General features: G+C 53.7%; 1 pseudogene; it reads right to left on the bottom strand.

Moving 5' to 3' along the window:
* Positions 1 to 7,502: 7,502 nt before the first annotated feature.
* On the bottom strand, positions 7,503 to 10,856 carry LOC140642251 (large ribosomal subunit protein eL8 pseudogene; annotated as a pseudogene).
* Between the last annotated feature and the right edge of the window lie 9,699 nt (positions 10,857 to 20,555).

Genomic DNA, 20,555 nt, shown 5'->3' on the forward strand with positions numbered 1-20,555 from the left:
TCAGGCCTCCACTCATATGCGCTGCTTCCAGAAGACAATCAGGCATTGAAGATGGTTAGTTTTTGACATTTGGGTAGAAGCAGTTGCAGAGAACTGGAGATCCTCCCTTATTGTTCCCAAGAGCTCACTTAGGGGTTGGCTAGAGCAGACACCCACCCGAGAGCCTCTAGAACTGAGAGCCGACCAGTGTGAGCAGTCCACTGCCCCTACAGGGCCACTAGTGGCATGTTTTCTTGCAGTCTGTGACTATCCTGGTAGGAGAAAATGGATCAGTTGATTTCACCTTGCCTTTTTCTTAAAAGGGTGTTTCTCAGGTGGCCCCAAACTGCCCAGGACTGTGGCTGGCAGGGCTGCAAATTCAGAACGTGACCAAGGCCAGCATGTAGGAGGAGGTGACTGACTGGTGCACAGAGACTTCAGTGTCCCACCTGGGTCTCAGGAGGGCCCTGGGGAACTGCCCATGCTGTGGGATCCAAATGGCCAGGAGGTACCATTGCCAGGTTGTGAGGACACTAGGGATCTGCAGAGCCAGTGTGGGAAGGTTGGGGGTACTGGGCTGGAATGATCTTGTTATGGGTGCGAGGAGACCATAGTTGGGTCCAGCCGGTGTGGCCTGGGAGGTCCTCTTCCCTCTGGCCAAGATGTGGCCCAGGGCTGCTAAGGTGCTGAGCTCTTCCAGGAGGAGGGCATTCATTTATATTCTGGTCAGAAAAGGCCTCCTAGAAGGCTCTGGGGGCAGGTGGGGATGAGGGGGGCTTGCAGCACAGCACAGCTCCCAGGTGAAGTGTGTCCCAGGTGAATGTGGATGGGGGCAAGGGTGCCCAGCCCCCCGTGGCCCCTATTCAGCTTGAGGGTCCTGTGGGACCCGTCGGGGCACGGCCTGTTTTGGAAGGGGACCTGGTCCATAGAGCGGCACACATGCCCCCACCTCGAGGTAAGACTACCCACATATCACCTATTTAGAATGTCCTGCAGGGTGGGGACCGCAGCCGCCTCCTCCATGCAGCCTCCCCCTCCATGCAGCCTCCCCCTCCATGCAGCCTCCCACCCTCCCCAGCACCTGCGATGACTCAGGGGCTGAAAGCCACGGGCAGCTGCCTCCCAGGCCTCCTGTCTCCTTGATCTGCCTGGGCTTGTTCCCGGAGGGCTGGCGAGCACTGACCTTACCACTGTGGCTAATGCTTCTGTCACTAGGATGTGAGCTACCACTCAGCTGGAGATTTATCCTATTTCTGATTTTCCTATTTGTGCCTCACAGCTCTGCTTCTTTGCTCTCACTGCAGCGGTTTCTACTGAGCCAGTGCCTGTAAATAGCCATGGCATGCAGCCCTGCCGGGGTGCTGCCTTCATCACAGCTGCTGACTTGCAGGGGCTGGGGGCAGCACAGAGACCCCCCCCCCCCGCTCCGCCCCAGGGACACGGGCCAGCTCCCACCTCTGCTGTGAGACAAAGGGCTAGGCTGTTCTGTGTGCACCTGCCTAGCTGCGCCTCTGGGCCTCTGGACCCCACTTTCTGCTTGGGCTCAGCGAACGCAGCCTCACACCCACCCTAGTAAGTGGAGGGATTTGATCTGCTTTTGTCAGGGGAGACAGTGGTAGTAGCACAACTATTCTTATTTAGCAACAACTAAAAACATCCACAGCTTATCTGCCCACGAGGCTGCAGTTTGGACTGGACTCGGCAGGGCAGTTATGCTGCTGGTTTCTGGGGTCCCCTATGGGGGAGAGTCCCCAGCAGACAGCTGGGCTGTGTGTCCCCAGCAGGGTTTTCACCAAGTTGGCTGTTGCGGTGCCAGCAGGAAGAGTTATATCCTGACGAGCAAGCGCCTTTCAACCTCTGCTTCTCTGACATGAGTCCCTCGGAGGACAGGCCTCTCCTGGTGTTCTCAGACAGTGAGGACCTGTCTGCTTCAAGACTCAGGGCCCAGTGAGATGCTCAGGAACTACATGGCCTAGCACTCTATGAGGCAAGAGGGTCGGCACTCAGGGCCCAAGAGAGCCCTTGGTCCAAGTGCATTACAGGGCAGATGGCATTTTACATATTATGTGTCCCCAGAGCTGTGCCCAGAAAAGGTGCTCAACAAAACTTTGTGGAAAAAAAAAAAATAGAGGCTGGAGGAGAGGGAACCGGTAATCATGAAAATGAGCCAGGGCAACCTGTCCAGGGGAGGGTGTTAAGGAAGCAAATGTCTGAGGGGTGTAGATCCATTACAAGAGGAAATTTAGTGACAGCTCATTTACATATCAGTGCATATTTGTTCCTTTTAGCACTTATCTTACAACGCATAAATGGAACTGGAATTTCTGCAGCTCTGACTAAATGCACATCTACTCGAACACCCTCCTCTCCGTCCTTCTCCTGAGCCTGACGGCTCCATGGTAGCAGCCCTGAGGCAGGCAGCATTGAGGGCCAAACTGTGTGCTGAAATGAAGGCACTGAGCAAAGGTTCTCAGCCGTGGCAGCATATTAACATCCCTGGGAAGCTTGTAGGAGACGCTGACGCCAGGACTGACCCCGGGGCTGGGGCACGGGACTGGGCATAATTGCTGGGGTGGGACTGGACACTGGTACTGTCTCCCAGGGATACTCATATGTCCCGGACCACAGTAGACAGCCCCACAAACAAAGATGCCCCCTCAAAACTTAGTCGGCTGACTTTTACTGATCTCAACTAGTTAGGAGATTCAATTCATATTAATCCTATGCTCATATAACAGTATCTTGTTTAAAATTAAATTTTGAAGAAAAATTCCATTAAAACGTTGAGCATTACAAGTAAAATGCTGCCATCCTAGCGTTGACGGCTGCCCCGGGGCCCAGGGCCAAGTCAGGGCTGTGCTGGACCTGTGCCTCTGAGCCTGCCTCACCCACGCACACGCACACGGAGCAGCAGTTGCCAATACTGCCTGCCCTCTCCCCGCAGGAAAGTCACCTTCAATTAACACCTACTGTAACAGTACTTAGGTAATGAGCTGATTTAATCTGTATTAAAAGTGCTAACAGCAGGGGCCCCCAAAGAGCAAAGCTGCAGCTCGGTCTGCTAAAGGGAACCACCTGTCCCCGTGGATGTGATCCTTTCTTCTGTTAGAAGCTGGTGCAGATGACCCTTCCAGCCAGCTATTTTTTTCTAGTGTCAAAAATATCAGCACTGAAATAAAGGGGTGGGAACAAATAGAAGAGTAAAACAGAGTAGGCTTAAGTCAGAGCTAAAGTGTCAAGCAGTAAGCACGCCCTGAATGCTGACTCAGCACGACCATTGCCACCGAGTCCAGCGCCAAGCCTCCCTTAGCTCTGCTCAGACACCCGTAAGCAGAGGGAGCACCCTGAGCCCCACAGCCATCCCCTGGCGGGCTGGCGCTGCCGAAGCAGCTTAGTAGTCCTGTCCTTTCCCAAGCACGTTCTCAGCCGCACTGGGGAGCCCGAGCCAGCAGAGCAGGCTCTAGGACAGTGGGCAAGCCTGCCAGCACAGCACCACCCCGCCCACCCCTTGGGTGGCACCTCCCTCCCTCCATCCCCTACCCCTCTGACGTTTAGTCTCCTTAATGGAGAGGACAGTGTGAAGCTGGGGTGCACGTGTTGAGAACACCCACCTGGCTTCAGTCTGGCAATTCTTCAGCAGGGCTCCTGTCCCCCACCCACTTCCTTCACCCTTTGGCTCTAAACTCAGTTCCGACTCCCTTTAAAATTCTCAGTTCATCCCTCCCTTTAAAATTCTTTTTTTTATTTTGAGATAATTGTGGATTCACATACAGTTTTAAGAAGTGATATAGACAGATTCCACATACCCCTCACCAAACTTCCCTGAGGTACTGGGCTGGCATCTTGCAAAATGATAGTACCGTCACAGCCAGGGCCCCGATTCTGGTATAACCCCATTCAGACTTCACCTGTTTTACTGGCACTTGTGTGAGTGTGCAAGTATACATGTACACGCATCAGTAGTTCTGTGCAACTTTACACATGTATAGACTCATGTGACTACCACCAAGACACAGAACAACCCATCCCCACAAGGGCTCCCCCTACCATGTGTAGCCACTCCCACCTCCCTCCTCTACCGCCCACCCCCTTGTCGCCACCAATCTGTTCTCCAACTCTATAATTTTATGGTTTCAAAACTGTTATGTAAATGGAGTCATATGGTATGTGACCTGTCGAATTTGCCTTTTATTTTTCCAATCAGCATAATCAACCCTGGAGATCTAATCAGGTTGTTGCCTGTTTGCTTTTCACTGATGACCAATATTTCGTAGGATGGATATGCCAGAGCCTATTTAACCACTTATCCACTGAAGGACGTTTGAGTCTTTGGCAGTTTGAGGTTATTATGAACAAAGCCTCTATGAACACTAATGTACAGGTTTTTGTAGGGGTGAAATAGTTCGCATTTTTCCAGGATAAACGTGCAAGGGTGTGCAATGTCTGGTCACATGGCAGTGCATGTTTAAGTTTCTAAGAGACTGCCAAGTGTTTATCAGAGTGATCCTACCATTTTCTATTCCTGACAGCAATGCATGAGAGACTCAGTTTCTCCACCTCCTCACCAGCATTTGCTGTCGTTACCAGCTTTTATCTTAGCCAGGTGTTTACTGGGTATGTGGTGGTGTCTGGTGGTCTTCATTTGCGTTCCCCACATGGCTAATGATACACACGGAGCACCTTTTCATGCACTTCTGTGCCATTCGTATATCCTTTGGTGAAATGTCTCTGTGCCTTTTGAACATTTTTCTAATTGAATTGTTTGGTTCTCATCCTTGAGTGCTGAGATTTCTTTATATGTTCTAGATATAACTCCTTGGCTATTTCCCTTCTCCTCCCTTAAAAAAAAACAATAAAAGCTATTCTTAAAGTGTTTCCTTAGGTTCAGTTTGCTTGAGGCTTCTGTGTCCACCCTGCTGCTGCCAGCTGCCCTTGGCAGTGGCTTCCATGCTGGGCCCACTCCCTTCACCCCTAGAATCTGACTCCACCTCTCCCAGGCTCTTCAGCCAGCCAGCTCAGCCCTGCATCACAGTTGGCACCAGAAGAGGACACTGCAGTTCCAGCCAAGCTGTGAGCCCAGGGTGGTCCCAATGGCCGGGCCAGCCTGCCCTTGTGACCCCTCCCTCTTCTGCAGCCTTGCTTCAGGGACCAAGCATGTAGCAGGAGCTCCACCCCAGTTTTTAGCAAAGCAGCCTTTGCCTCCTTCCTAAGACAGGAGCCCCATCAGCCACTTCCAATAGGTCCCCACCTGATTTCTTGGTTCTTCTCTGGCCTCTCTCGTGGGTACCTAACACAGGGACATGTCCTGGGTCTCTGGAACTGGAGGCCACCTCTGAGCTCTGGAGAGCACCTCCTCCCTGATTCCAGTGGCCTCTCTTCTTGAAAACTTGTTTTCACCTGCACGGGTTCTCTTCCCATGAGGCTGCTTGTTCCCAGGGGCCGGGCCCCATTACAGTGCCTCTTTGTCCACCTGCCAGGCTGGCATTTCCCGGGGAGTGCAGCGTTACTGATCCTACTCCATGGCTGGCACTGAGGGGGTGCTGAGAAAGATGAAGAAATGCATCTCCACCCGCAGAAACATCATAGGACCACGGACCCAGGCTAGGATGACCCAGGGGGAAAGGGTGGGTGGGCAAACAAGACTAGGAGCCTGGGGTGGTAGGAGGCAGGAGCCTCTTTCCCATCCTTGGGCACCCTGGCAGCCTTCTCAGTTATAGACTGTCAATTCTGGCCCGATCATGCCCCTCCTCAGCCAAAAGGCCTTGATGGCAGCTAGTGACCATAGCACTGGCAGTCTCTGATAAATGTTCACTAAAGACTCCGTGGATGGCAATATTTGGTGCCATCTACCCTGTGTCAGGCATGCCACACACAGTTCCTCTCCTCATTCTACAGATGAGAAAAGGCAGGCTGTGCTGAGGAACTGCCACAGCGAAAGGGGCATGCAGGGGGGCTGGATTTGCATGCAGGCTGCTAAGCTGCCTGGTGGGCACCTTCTCCCCAACTACCATTCTTCACTGCAGGTCAGAACAGCAGACTGCTCTCTGAGCCCCACATGGCCAGCTGATCACTTGCATCACCCTCTTATGCCATCTCCATCCTCGCTGACGGAAGGGACACCACACCATATGATCCTCACCTCCCTCCGTCCAGGCGTCCTGTTGTAGCTGTGCCAGTGACTCCAGCCATGTGGGCACACAGCTGGTGTATGGGTCCAGGGGCCCGCCTCCCCGTGCAGCTCACCCAGGACAGATCCTGCTGGTGACAGAAGAACTGGGCAAGAACCCACAGGTAGACAGCTCAGAGGGGTCTTCCCTCACCTCTGTGAGACCATAGGGGATAGGATTCCAGTGCCCTGACACTTCTCTCTTCCTGGAATGAGCGACAGAGGAGGCACCTGCCACAGTAGCTGGAGGAGTCCTCCACCTCCCGCCTCTGCAATGGCCTCGACAGCAGCAGCCGGGTCCCGCAAATGTTCCAAGTCAGGGCCACTGACCCAGGAGGCTGATACATGAGCAGGGCTGGAGCAGCGGCCCCTCTAGGCCACAGAGCCCACTGGCGGCGGGTTCACACACGCCCACAGCTGCAGGAGGGCATCCCCGCTGACACACTTCCCTATGTGCTTCTCCCTCTCATTTAGAAAGAGGTCATCCTCTCTGAGAAGTCGGAAGGCAGAAGATGCTCCTCAGCTCACTCATGTCTACTTCATATTGTAATGGGTACGTGTACAGAGCTTGACTGTCTTGGGCAAGAAGACAGACATGGTGTGCACTTACTAGAAGCTCTTCTGTGAGAGGCAAGCAGTGTGTGAGGGTCAACTGCCCCTCCTGCTCTCCTCTCCGTCCCGGGCCACAAGTCGCCTGTGTCCCCAGCTATTGCTAGCTTTCCCTCAACTCCGCAGAGGAGAGTGGCCAGCTGATGTGAGAGGGCACCCTGTGTCTCAGGGACCCCGCTCCAGGTAGCCTACCACAGAGAACGCAACACAGTGCTCTCCCTGAGAGCAGGGTCCTGGAATCCAGATCTCCCAGATCTCCACCCGAGTGTATGGCCATACTACAAAGACTCAGGCAGCGGGAGGGATTCGGCTCATATGTTAGACTACTTCTTCCCTTTTCCCTTCGGGCCCGAGGAACCTGGTTCCTGGAAGGGGCCTCAAGATGGAGGCCAGAGGCCAGAGGCTGCCCTGGGGGCTCCCAGCATCCACATTTCCCACACCTGGGCTCGCCGAGCTTGGAGGCACATCCAGCCCTCCTCCCATCTTCAGACCCTGACCATCCACTAGGATATAAAGTGTTGCACAACTAGTGCCCTGGCCTGGGCTACTGAGCAGACAACAGCATTAAGAGAGCAACAGCCTCGTACCCTTGACAAAAATGTGCGGAACCCCCAGTTGCTTTCTACATATCAGAGTTCTGGGACATCTGTTGATGAAGTGATAACTAGCTGGGTGGCATCCGGTGCGTATGTGATTATTACATTTTTAAAAAGATTTTATTTATTTATTCATGAGAGACACAGAGAGAGGGGCAGAGACACAGGCAGAGGGAGAAGCAGGCTCCATGCAGGGAGCCCGATGTGGGACTCGATCCCAGGACCCCAGGATCACAACTTAAGCCCAACCACTGAGCCATCCAGGTGTCCCTGATTATTACATTTTTAATACATGTCTGTCCTTTTTTTCTATTTTCTTGCACTGGCTGAAAGAACTTTTTTATTAGTTATTTACAGAAAATTCAACAGTGTCCACTTAGCCCAGTCTGGTGGCCATTTCTTTAGCCTGTGCCTGTCCCAACTTGGCAATGGGAGCCACCAACTTTGGACCCAGGGCACTGCCTCCCCAGTGGTGGCAGATCTCATCACATCTGTCCTTCTAATTGGTCCTGACAGCTTTCACCAGCTTAGCCAGAGCCCCTTGTCTTCCAAGTTAACCTGTGTGCAAGCAACAGGGTGCAGGTCTTCATGTGGACCAGATGCCCCCACCCGGCCCTCCCCTTGATAGTGCGGTAGGGAACCCCCATCGTGTGACACAGGCAGGCAGGAGGACAACCAGCTCAATAGGATCCACATCCTGTGCAATCACTACCAGCCAAGCCTTCTTGTTTTCCACCAAAGTGGATAACATTAACCCCTGCTCGAAGGACAGGTGGCCTCTGAGTGGAGACATCCCCTTTGCCGGCAGCTGCCTTTTCAGCCTGGGTCAACTATCTCGGCTTCTTCTCTTGCTTTGTCTCTGGTCTCTACACAGGCCAGCTGAAGCAGCTGGGTAGCTGTTTGGTGGTCCGAGGCCTGGGTGAGCTGGTTAATCTTGAGAGGCGCTTTTAAATGCTCATAGAGAATAACCCTTTGCCACTGCAGCCAGGGGTAGCAGGGCCACTTGACAAAGGAGGTGAGGTCCTTTTGGGGCTGGATGCCCTGTCCAATGACAAAATTCTTGGGCCTTTTCTCAAACAGGGTACTGACGACCTTCTTGGCCCCCTGCTTCTCCTTCACAGCAGAGGCTGGGGCTACCTTCACCTTAGCCTTCTTTCCTCTTGGCATCTTGGACAGCTGGAGGGTAGAGGCATATCTGCTCTTTTTAAAAAAGGAGGTGCAAATGTAGCATTTTCGGGTCAGAAGCGACCCTGGAGACCAGTGTGATCTCCTCAACTGGTGCTGAGCTGTGGAGGAGCTCAGGGAAGCATCTCCTGACCTGGGCAGTTTCTTGTGCCAGGACTGTTCTTTTAACAGTAGGAATCACATATGTGTCAATGATCAAATAAAGGTTTGGGTGGATTGTGCAGTAATGTACATGCATTGGAGCACAGAACACTCTCTGTGAGAATGCATTTTTTTTAAATCTCAGCAAAGCTTATGGGGGATTTTGATTTAGTGTATTTGCTTGACATACAATTCACTTACTAATTTTGATCATGAGAATGCCCATCAGAAATCACAGCGATGCCTCCCCTCAGAGTATACAAACTACAGGTGCATCCCGTGTTTGTGGCTCTGAAGGCACGGGTTCTGGAGGCTGCAAGGAGGGTCTGACTCCCAGCTCAGCTGAATGGTGGTTGTGGGGCCTCTGAGAAGCTACCTGGCCCCCCTGCGCCTCCACTTTCCCATCAGTAAAACAGCATGGGAGTGCTTGTGTGCAGGGAGCTAATAAAATTAAGTGAGATCATTGATAAAATGCTTGGAGCACAGTCACTGCCAGCTAAGATCATGTGTAATGCTAACAAGGGGAGGGGAGCTAATGGTCCCCTCCCTCTAGGGGCATACTGATTAATAGGAGGAACAGACTTGCATGTAAACAGCTCTTGCATAAGGGTTAGAAACAGATCTCTGCCAGATAGAGCAAAACTAGAAAAGTAATACAATTGCCCATATGTGATTGCCCATATTTATTTTTCTATCCTTCAAGTTATTTCTTAGGGATTTCGTTTAAGGACTCTAATGAGACCAATGAGAGAAACAAAGCGTTGGGTTAAGAAGACAGGTACAGAGCAGGCGTGGTGAATTTGCAATTCAGTAGAGCAGCCCACTTGGCAGGAGGACCTTGCACCTCAGACTGGCTCCATTTTTAACAGCATTTGCCTCTGAAGTCATAGCACAAGACTCAGTGCCACGCCCTTTGATCCAGTCGCCCTCGCTTTCCCTTAGGGGACATACATATGCTCGGCCAGCATTTGCGGACTGTGCAGGTACAACCACACTACCACCCTGAAAAAATCTGAGCCCCACACGTGAGTTCACCCCAGGCATGGCACAATTTGTGTGGAGCAACCAAGCCCATGTTTGTGAGTGTGTCCTTGGGGCTGCTGCATACATGCAGAGGGTGTCAACCTGAATTGCACATTAGGTCATCTGAGACCCTTCAACCCCCAGACCCTTAGTTTCAGGAGCTCAGACAGTGACCCAGTGATGGGACCTTGGGAAGCTTCCATGTGATTCCAGCACATGGCCAAGGTGCAGAATGAGTGAGCAGAGAGGTGCCAGGACCCAAGGGCAGCTCCCTTACAGTCCACAGGGGGCGCTCAGGAGGGAGGACAGCCATACACCTGACAAAGTCAGCCTCCTCCAATCCACTAATGGACTTCAGCAAAGCAAACAGCCAGGACCTGCCCACTGTGCATGCCAAACCTGCAGGTTTTCTGCTTCCGGTTCCCATTGACTTGTCTGGCCTTCCTTGCCAAGGTATGCTGAAGCTGTGAGGAGAAACCTTCCAGTGGAGGTTCCTGTGAGCCCTCAGATCAGCCCACTAATGATCAGTAACCCCTTCAAGCTTTGGTTGAGCATGAACTACATTCCAGGCACTGAGTGTTACCCTGCTGAAGAGGGTGGCGGGCACAGAGACAAAAGGGGGCATGGGTTAGAAGGGCTGCAGGAGGCACCAGCTTCCAGAGGGAGGGGGTGGCAAAGGCCACAACTCTTTGCACACAAGGGTTACCCTTCCCAAGCAGAGCACAGTGGTTCTGGCCGGCTCTGGGTCTGGGGGGTCAGGGATGGGGCTGATCTTCTTGGAAGGCTTTTGCTGGGGAGGTCAGCTCAGCGGTGCCTGCTGCCACTGTCCCCTGAATCATGAATGTCAGGGACCAGGCCGAGACTCATTAAGTTGAGGCCAGCCACTGGGTGAGGAATGCTGTCCATCTACCCACAGTGACCGGGATCCATCTTGACCATGAGGTGACGTAGTTTTTGCGCTGAAAGAAGTTATTATGGGAAAATTATTGGATTGTCTATTTTGGAAAATGCAGCCGTTGTTAAGGAGGTCTTCATCTGAAGGCAAGAGACAAGGAAATGTGCATTAATTACTTGGCAAGCTGAGAGCCATCTCTGCACTGCAGTTAGCTGCATCTCATAGTCCTGGCCCCGTTTCGAGGTTTGGGGGCTCCTATAGGGGCCAGCCACGATTTTCACCCCCAGGACAGCTTTGCCTCCTGTCTGCTGCCTTAGTGTGGTGAGTACTGAAAGCCTCGTGCCTGAGCTGCCTCAGGGCAGGCCCCAGGGCACCAGGCAGGAGCTGTGAGCCTGCAGGCCACCAAACCCAGGTGCAGACCCTAGGCATCTTCTCTCCTGAGGATGGGCCAGGCTCTTGGCACACACGCAGCCATAGCCTGTCAGCCTAATCATCTGTATCTGACCAGGTTCTGTTCCAGGACTGAATTTCTGTTCAGTCCCGGCTGGGGGTCCCATGGTCCCTGTGCTGGAGAGAACCCGAAGGGCCCAGGAGGCCTCTCCCGTGGGAGATGCTTTACAAAGATTGTGCCACTTCCTTCTTCAACCTGAGAGTAGGTCTGTCATATCCACATTTTCTAAATGCAAGATCCCTGACCTGACATCACATTGTCAGTAGGGACTTGGCACTTGAACTTGACTCTCTCTAATCCAGGAAACCCGTGAAATGAGTCCTGAAGTAAGGCCAGACCATGCAGGCTGACAGCCCATGTGCATGGGGGTGCTGGGAGGCTTTGCAAGTGGGCTCAGCAGGCCGGGGGCCTTAGGGGCTCCAGGGTCTGAGACTCAGAGTCTGCAATCTCAGACTGGCCTTCCTCTGCAGGGGGAGGGGCGGGACCCCACATCTCACGGCCCCAGGAAAGGTCCTAAATCAGAACCATTCTATTCAACTAGACACCTTGGTGCTGAGGGTGCTGAGTATGAAAACAGGTGATTAGGCCAAAGCACACCTTGCCTTGAGTATGAACATCTCTGACGCCAATGGCCATGTTGGGGTACCGGGAATCTGGCCGATGGGACAAGTGAGCCCCTCGGTGGACTTCAGCCTTCCTGAGTCCCACAGTGGGGAAGTGGGCATGAGATCAGGGTGTGCCATGCTGCTGGTTGGTCCTGCATCTGGGGAGTGGCCATCTCACTTGTGCCTGGTGCTGGGGTGATGGCAGCTCACACAGTGCAGGTGGTGAGCTCCCACTCCATGCCCAGGGAGACGGCACCAGCTTTGCCCCCATGCCTGCCCACTGCATCAGCTCCCTTTGCTCAGCCACTGCCTCCAAACCTTCTTTAAGCTACATTTGGATTGTCCGAGGTGTAGTGTGGAGTCACACGTCATGCCAAGCTCGCAGTCACTGGCTGCTGGGTGCTGCCAGGTTTCCATTAAAGCTGCTTCTTGAGCTTAGAGAACATCTCCTGCTTCAGGCCACCACGCTGAGCCTGACATTAAGGCTGAGCACAGATCCTGGCCCAGGAGCAGAGGCATTTGGTCTTGGAGGCCATGGGTGATTTGCAGGATGCATGTCATCCCTGGACTCATGTTCTACCAGCAGGTAGTTCATGAGGAGTGGGGAATACCCGGTAGTGGTTGGGTTGGTACCCTGGAGTTTCCGGGAGAAGCTGTATGTGAGAGGGAGGGTGTGGGGACCAGAGGGGAAGGGCGGGGGCATGTCATGGACTACAGAGGAGGAGGCCAGCACAGGAGGCACAGCAGCGTGTCTGTGAGCAGCCCAGCTCAGGCTGTGCACGGTTTGGGTGGGAGTTGGCGCCTCCTCCCACGGGCCCCGGGCCCCCACGGTGACTTCACACAGTCAATAAAACTGTGAGGGGCTTCCACATGCCAGTCAGTCTTACGGTGACAGGAAGTGGAAAATGTGGAGAAGGAGACGCCAGTGCAGCTGTGACCCACTGTGGGTTACTGACATTTGCCCACTCAGGCTGGGAGCTCAGATTCTGGGCCTGGAAGAGAAGAACACTCCACACCCAAGGCCTATGGGTTGAAGGAATTGTACCCAGTGGAGAATGGTGTGCCCTGAAGGACGGCCCCCAGGACCTGCACCTTCCCTCCAACCGCCTGGCCGGCCCGGGCACAGGTTGCTCCCCAGATGCCACCAAACACCCCGAACATGATCATTAGTTCCCCGGGGTTGACCTGCTTCTAAGTCAGAGCTGTTTGCAAGTCTTGACTCATTGGAACCAGGGTTGGCAGAGGTGGATGAGCGGCTGCGGGTAGCTGATATGGGAGCTACTCTTCCTAGTAGCCCTAGTCTGTGTTCTCATGGCCTCTGAGTCTATGGTAGATGCTCCACATTTACCTGCTCAGCGCTGCACTGAGGCTCTGCATCTGGAACCAAGTCAAGAATCACAATGAGATTCTAGAGGCAGCCTGCCCAACACATGGGAATTCCCGGGGAGTTACGTCAGCTCGGGATCTGGCCCAGGGAGCTTGGTGCACAGTTGAAGTTTCAAACAAATCTCTGAGCCCGGAGAGCATTTGATGGAGGAGACAGAAACTGGGCTTGCTGCCTTCCTGAGGGACGTGGGGATGTGACCTCTTAAAGGCGCTTCCCTTGTTCCCGCTCCAGGTGGAGCTGAGAAGTCTGACAGGGGCCACAGACCCCATGGGGATGGGATGGCCAGCCTCGATGGGCTGCAGGCCTCCTTCCTGCTGCCCCCCAGGGCGGTGAGGGAGTGAGCACAGGACAGGCTGGGAGTGAGGGCTTGGTCTGCTAGCGGCGGTCCCTTCCCCGCACCTCTAGCCAAGTCCTCTGCACCTCTGGGTGGCCTTGAGCAGGGACACAGACTATGGCCTCCATGGTTGCCTTGCCTCTTCTCCTCCCACGTGGTCCACTTCCTCTTAATCTTCATGCGACACAGGACAGGAGGCAGGGCTGTCTGGGCGGATGGAGGGCAGGCTTTGTCCAAGATGGGCCATGGTGCCAGGTACTTTCTTTTGGGCAGTTACTTTGGGGAACAGGAGTGGAAGACCTGGACAGCCAACCAAGGAAGAAGGGGTGTCTTAGAACTGTCCCCTAGGAAAGGGAGGTTCCACAGGGCATCTGTCCAAGCATCCCCTTCCACCCTCAGCTTTCTGTACATTCAGTGCCCTGTAGGCTCTTTCACTGGGGTGACAGAAAAGCTTCTGGACATGAAGGTGCAGCCAAGGGGAAGCATGGCCAGGTGACACCCACAAAAGCTAGTTGCCATGGCAATGGCTGCAGTAAGTGGTGGGCCTAGGGGATGCAACGTGGGACCCAGAGGGCTATTCAGCTTTCAGGAAGTGGGTAGCCAGGAAAAGAGGCAGGGGTGAGTCAGGGGTATTGTCAGTTCGGGTGAGAGAAGGGTGGATTTCAGGGGATCAGCAGGCAGAGGTCCTCAGAGAGACGCACACCCGAGGAGGTCAGAGACCGAGTGCTTGAAGGATCCACGATGCCCAGCTCACACACCAATTCTTACAGGGCTGGCTCCTCACCTTCTCTCAATTGGCCTCTGCACACACGAGTGGCGCAGCACACCTGCTCCCGCCTCACCTCAACACAGTCTCTGTAGTCAAGGATTCTCAAAAAACACTCAGCATGGAGATAAAGAGACACACCGCAGAGGATGAGACCAGTGAGGGGGATTGCAACAGACCAGGAAAGCGGCTGCTCAGGGCCCACGTGACAAATCCTCAGTGACCAGGTGAGGGGGCACACATCTGAGTAGGGGCACTGTGCTGCCTCCACCTGGTGGGGTCACACCTGGGCACCCCAGGGTGGGGGCAGATGGATGGAGTGGGGGCTGTGGGTTAGAAGGTGCCACTTCAGTGGCAGGACTTTAGGAAGACGAGGGAGAGCGTGTGGAGGGCAGCCCCTGGATGGTGCCTAGACCCTGCCAGGTCACCTTGGGATGTGCAGGGTGCCTGCGACATGGTGCATGGATGTGTCCAGCCAGCAGTCAGATCCAGCAGTGAGGCTCAGGACAGGGGGAGGCTGAGGCACAAGGGTGAGCCCTATAGTGTCAGGAGGCCCTTAGACAGCAAGAGTGTGCAGAGCCATCAGGAACACAATGGGGGAAGGAGCCACAGGACCTCAGCAGAGTCATGGCCAGAGCCAAAGGGAGAGAGAGTTTCTGGAGCAAGGGGGAGGCACCTCGCAGAGCCAAGCGAGGCAGAGCAGGCTAAAGAAGGCAGGGCAACTGCACCTAGAATGGTTTGTATGCTGAGACTCATGTCACCCCACTTTATTATCACACGAGTGGGGGCTTCCCAGGGGCCAGGGTGGGCATGGGCTCTCACATGCCCGGAGGCAGTGGGGCATAGGCAGGACCACATCCTCTGCAGCCTTCCTCTCCATCTGCAGGGCTTGGCAGCAGTCAGGCCATAGTGGCCATGGGCACTGGTCCGTGAATGGGCCTCACGCTGAGGCTGTGCAGCCTGGAATAGGTCCCCTCCTCCTCTGCCTTTTGCACTGAGGACCCAGACTGCCCTATGCCCTCAGCGAGGCCTTCCCCGGGGAACCAGGGCCCAGGCACCTCGGGGAGCCTCCGACCTAGGGTTCTGGGGCCCTGGTGGTCCCAAGACCGCTGGGTGGAAAGCCAGGACCTAGGGAGACGAGGGTCCAGCCTCTGCTCCTGTATTCCACGTCACCCCTCAGCTGGGCTGGCTGACTGGGGTGTGCTCCTGCTTTCTAGACACTTAGAGTGACCTCAGATGTAAGATGGACAGCCCATATCTCTGTGGGCTCATGTCTCAGAGGGCTGTGAACTCTGAAGAGTCCTGGGGCGGGCAGCTGGATCCCAGTCCTCCCCGGGACATCTGATGGGGTGGTATGGAGAAGGAGCCGGCATGAGTTCTCCTTTGACGGAGAAGAGGGGAGGCCCCGCCTTGACAGACAGCTGCTGGCCTGTGGTCCGCCCTGTCTGGTCTCCAAGGTGGTGATGGGATGAGCGTCTGCGCCTCGTGCCAGCCTGACCGCAGGTGGCAATGCTATGAGCAGGGCATTCTTCTCGCGGGTGTGACTCTCTGGTCCTCATCTGAGGGAAAGGAAGCAGGCATCCGAATACAGACAGTATCAATTAGGATGTTTGGGCAATTCCACAAAACAGAATGGAACCAACAGGAGCTCTGGCCTGTGGGGGCACATGGGACACTGGCCCCTGGCCCCTCACCCAGGTATCCTTGCTTCCCCTTCTGCCCTCCGCCAGGGCCCCATCTCTCCCTCTGCCTGCCCCCAGGGCCCATCCTGCCCCTCTGCCTGCCCCTAGGATCCATCCTGTCCCTCTGCCCACCCCCAGGGCCCCATCTCCCCCTCTGCCCTCCCTCAGGGCCCCACCTGCCCCTCTCCCCTCCCCCAGGGCCCTCCCCAGGACGCCGGTGCCTTGTCTCAGACTTGAGCAGCAGCAGAGTGGCAGCTGGCTGGAGCTACTCAAGGCATGTGGCACGGTCCCTCTTAACCTTGTTGTGAGGACAGCACTCCCAGGCCACCAGGCACCAGCCTGTGGGCCAGAGCAGAGGCACACTGCAGTGGAGAGGAATTTTCATTTTTGCCTCAAAGAGCTAGTTGCCTCCTAAGTGGGGGCACCTGGCACCCTGGGCCTCTGGGGCCCAGTCATCAGAGGCCACAGAGGCACAGCCAAGTACCCACTGTGGCTGTTGGGGACACCATCCTCCAGCCTGAGAGCAGAGACACATGGGAGAGCCTCCCAGGTAAGCTGTGTGTTGTGACAGTATGCAGGAGGTCAGGTGAGGGTGTTGTCACCTGCCGCTCAGCCAGGCCTGCCTGGGGTCTGGAACGTGGTCTTTGGAGCTGGATTGTCTGGATTTGAATCCCAGTGGCACCACTTTGCTTTAGCCTCAACACAGCTGTATAGTAGCTCTCTGCCTCAATTTTCCCATCTGTGAAATGGTCATGGTAACAGTTTCTGTCTCATAAAGCTGATGTGAGGACAAAAATGAGAAAACGTGCATGAAGCACCATGTGTGTGCCAGCAGAGGGAACTCTGTCAGCAGGGTCAGGGAGGCAGCACAATTCCAGGACCTGTGTCCACACCCCGCCCCGAACCATCCTCTACCTTAGCTCTCGTCGGCTTCCCCGGCGATCACTATGTCCTTCTGTCTCGCATTCAGTTCTCCGGAGGGAAACTTCTTGTTTGGGTAGTTGGATCAGCTCAGAGCCCCTGCTTGGCCCACCTGTGGGCAGGACTCTGGCCCCTGCTGCTGTTGCTGGAAGCTCCTATCAGGCGACTGGGGTCAGGGTGTGAGGGTGGCAGACGGCACACAGCAACGCCTCCACCGCGCAGGCTCTAGTAGCCTTTTGCTCAGAAGGGGCCTTGGGCAGTCGGAGCCTGTATCCTGCCAGGAATGGAAATGAAGCCTCACATCACCACTGGCCTCTGAGCCGGAGCATCACCCACCTGAAGGGCAGGTGAGAAGCAGAGGGATGGAGTCTGGCTCTCATTTCAGTAAACGCATCCACCTCCTTCATGTGAAGAGGGTCTTCCGGCAACCCCAACCCAATGGTCCCCTGGGGCCTGCTAAGCAGGGGATCCTGATGGGCTACGATCCCCCAGATGGTTCATTTCATGCGTCACCTCACTGGGTGAAGGGATGCCCAAAGAGCTGATAAAATAATATTTCTGAGTGGGTCTGTGAGGGTGTTTCTGGAAGAGATTAGCATTTCAATCAGTAGATGAGTAAAAAATATCTACCCTCCCCAGCATGGGTGGGTGTCATCCAATCTGTTGTCATTGAATAGAACAAAAAGGCAAAGGAAAGGTGAATTTCTTCTTGAGCTGGACGTTCCTCTCTTGCTCTCAGACGTTGGAGCTCCCAGTTCCCAGGCCTTTGGACTCAGATTGAATTATGCCCCAGACAGGCTTTCCTGCTTCGCCAGCTTGCCGACAGCCAATCGTGGGACTCCTCAGCCTCCGTCATCGTGTGAGCCCATTCCTGTAATGAACCTCCCTTTATATGTCTGTATATACCCTGCTGGCTTCATTTCTAGGAGAACCCAGACTTAACATGTGAGCCCGTGGTGGGAGGGGCCGGGCATCCTCCCTTCCCCAAGCCACGCTACCTCCTCTGTTTTCTTTACAGTCTTATAAAGAAACAAGTGCAAATAAGAGATCTTCGTCTGAGACATGACGACAGCCTCCTCCTGGGCCTTCACCATGGCTTGGCTTAATCAAGAGGCAGCGTGCTCATTTCTCTCCATGTCCTCGAAGCCAAGGGCAACACCATATCTTTCCTGGAACTTTTCAGTAGCTTCTTTATTGGCTTCTCTACATTTGTATGATCTGCTCTCTCTCTTGCCCAGAGAGGGAGTTTAAAGCACAGCTATGATTGTGCCACACTCCCTACAACTCTTCAAAGGTCACCCTTGCCTCTGGCCTAGAAGGCTCACTCCCACTGGCCAGTCCCCTGACATCTCAGTTCCCCCTTCTGCCCCCCTTCCTCCAGCTCGCCCCTCCCTTGCCTCACCCTCTCTCTTCTCCCCTTACCCCCAGCTTAGTCTAGCACTCTTCTGCTCCTCTGGGTACTTGCATATTCAGGTCATCCACCAGAGCAGCCTTCCCTCTCTCTAAGAACCACCTGCCATGCTGCTCCCCCTGCAACTAGGTGACATTCTCCTTGTGATCCCTCTGTACTTTGTGCATAATAATTATTTGCTGAGTAGCTATTGTCTAATTATTTAGCCTTTGACCTCTTCATTACAACATGGTCTCCTGAGATCGGCACTGTTATGGGCTAAGTTCTGTCCCCTCAAATTCATATGTGACTATGCTTGGAGACAGGTCCTTAAAGAGGTAATTAAGTTAGAAGGAAGTTACCAGGCTGGGCTATTCCAGTATGACTGTGTCCTTATGAGAAGAGAAATTTGGACACAGACATACACAGAGGAGGGCCACGTGCAGGCACAGGGTGAAGGTGGCCATTCACAAGCCAGGGAGAGAGGCCTTGGGAGAAACCACGTTGCTGATACCTCAGACTTCCAGCATCCAGAACAGTGAGGAAACAAATGTCTGTTGTTTTGCCACCCACTCTGTGGAGCTCTGTCACGGCAGCCCTAGCAAACTAACACAGGCATCGTGGATTTGTCCACCTCTGTTTCCATAGCACCAAACACAGTTGCTTTCTGCTTTACCTACCAGAGCCCCGCCGGGCAGAAGCTCCAGGGGTGCTCAGCGTCTTGAGCTGGATTGTCTTGCCTACATTCTCAGTGATGCTGGTGCCCTGGAAGGATGGAGAGCCCGTGCGCAGATGCAGAGCAAGTGGCCTGAAATGACCATGATAAAATGGGCCACATCCTCAGATTTCTCCTGGCAGGAATGTGCTTACCCCCTTTCTGGGCAGGAGAGGGCTTCTTCCTTGCTATATTGGTACTGCTAATTCTTGCTAAGAATCTCTAGGCAAGAAGCAGCTCGAATCTCATCCTTGAGTGGGCTGGATCCCTCTGCCGTGTGCAACCACTGCTGTTTTCCTCAGGCACAGGGCTTTTCACGTTTCTAGTTACTCATTCAACACCGGCCTTCCTCTCCAGACTGTAGCTCCATCCTTCCTCACCGTGTCTGTAGGGGCAGCCTGGCATCTGAGTGCTCCCTTGCCTTGTGTGTCCCACTGAATGGACGGATGAAAGCTGGAGCCTCCAAAGGTGCATGGATGGGTAGACTTCCTCCATGCACTTCCTTTCTGCCTCGTGGCTTTCATCTGGTTCTATTTTTTGGGACACCGAAGAATGTGATTTCCTCCAAACTGAGAATCTTACTCCATATTTATGTTCAAGTCTGTCGATATTTCCTATGGAACCTTTTTGAGATTTGGTGTTTATATCTCACCTTCAGAAATACAGTGCAGTATCTCTGATGGTTCACTTTACTTGATCAGACTTTGCTAGGATGTTTCTAGGGGCAGCTTGCTGGGGTAGGTATAGCTCTGTGGAGTGGGCATCTGCTGGTTTTAGCTGGTAAGTCACATTTTCCTTCAGTTTTGCCATCAGCACTATAGGGATGTTCTCTGGCCTCCATCTTCAATCCATGTGGTTCAGCTAGATGATAGCTCAGGGACAGCCTTTATCTCAGGTACCATAAGTTAGCAAATTCCCACCCTCTGTCCACAATGGCTGAGTCAGGGAGGTAAGCATGGGTCCAGACTGAAACAGTGGCTTCAACCCCAAAATTTTGTCTGGGACCACTGAGAAAGAGAAGGTTGGTCATCCCAAACCTGCTGGGGATGTGTGAGAGAAAGGAGCCAACATGGAGGGCAGCAAAGACAAGAGATACCCAAGAACAGCCTGTGAGTATGTGGATCCAGCAGTGCCTGAAGTAAAATATACCTAAGCTAGCTTCTTAGTGGATACACAATTGGTATTTTGGGCGGGACATTCTACACATCACAAGATGTTCACCATCCCCAGTTCCCACTAGCAAAATGAAGGAAGTTTTCATAGTCACTGTAACAATCAGAACCACCCCCCTCATTTTCATGTATCCCAGATGGCTACCCTTGGCTTTTCAGTTACTCGACTCAAGAATTTCCCCTTTCATTTATTCCATTTGGTTTTCTGACATTTTCAAATTATGACTAATGACAGTCTGTCTATATTTTTGGGTGTCAGGGATTTAATCCTTAGCATGTCAGTTGATCTTGCCTGTCAGAGCACAGAACTAGTTCTGAGAGGAGCCAATGGCCGGCACAGCTACCTATCAACGTGGACAAATGAAAAGTTGTCCAATTCTTGTTCTGGAAAACAGAACAGAGGAACAGACTGCAGCATATTAGGGCCAGCCTTGGATATTGGGGTGACAACAGTTGGACCTAAATCAGGACACTTCCAGCTCACAAGCCCAAGATGCACTCCCTTGTGGGCAACCAAACGCGGCTTCCTTTGAGAGAT

Source organism: Canis lupus, chromosome 11 (assembly GCF_048164855.1).
Source record: "Canis lupus baileyi chromosome 11, mCanLup2.hap1, whole genome shotgun sequence".
Lineage (NCBI taxonomy): Eukaryota > Metazoa > Chordata > Mammalia > Carnivora > Canidae > Canis > Canis lupus.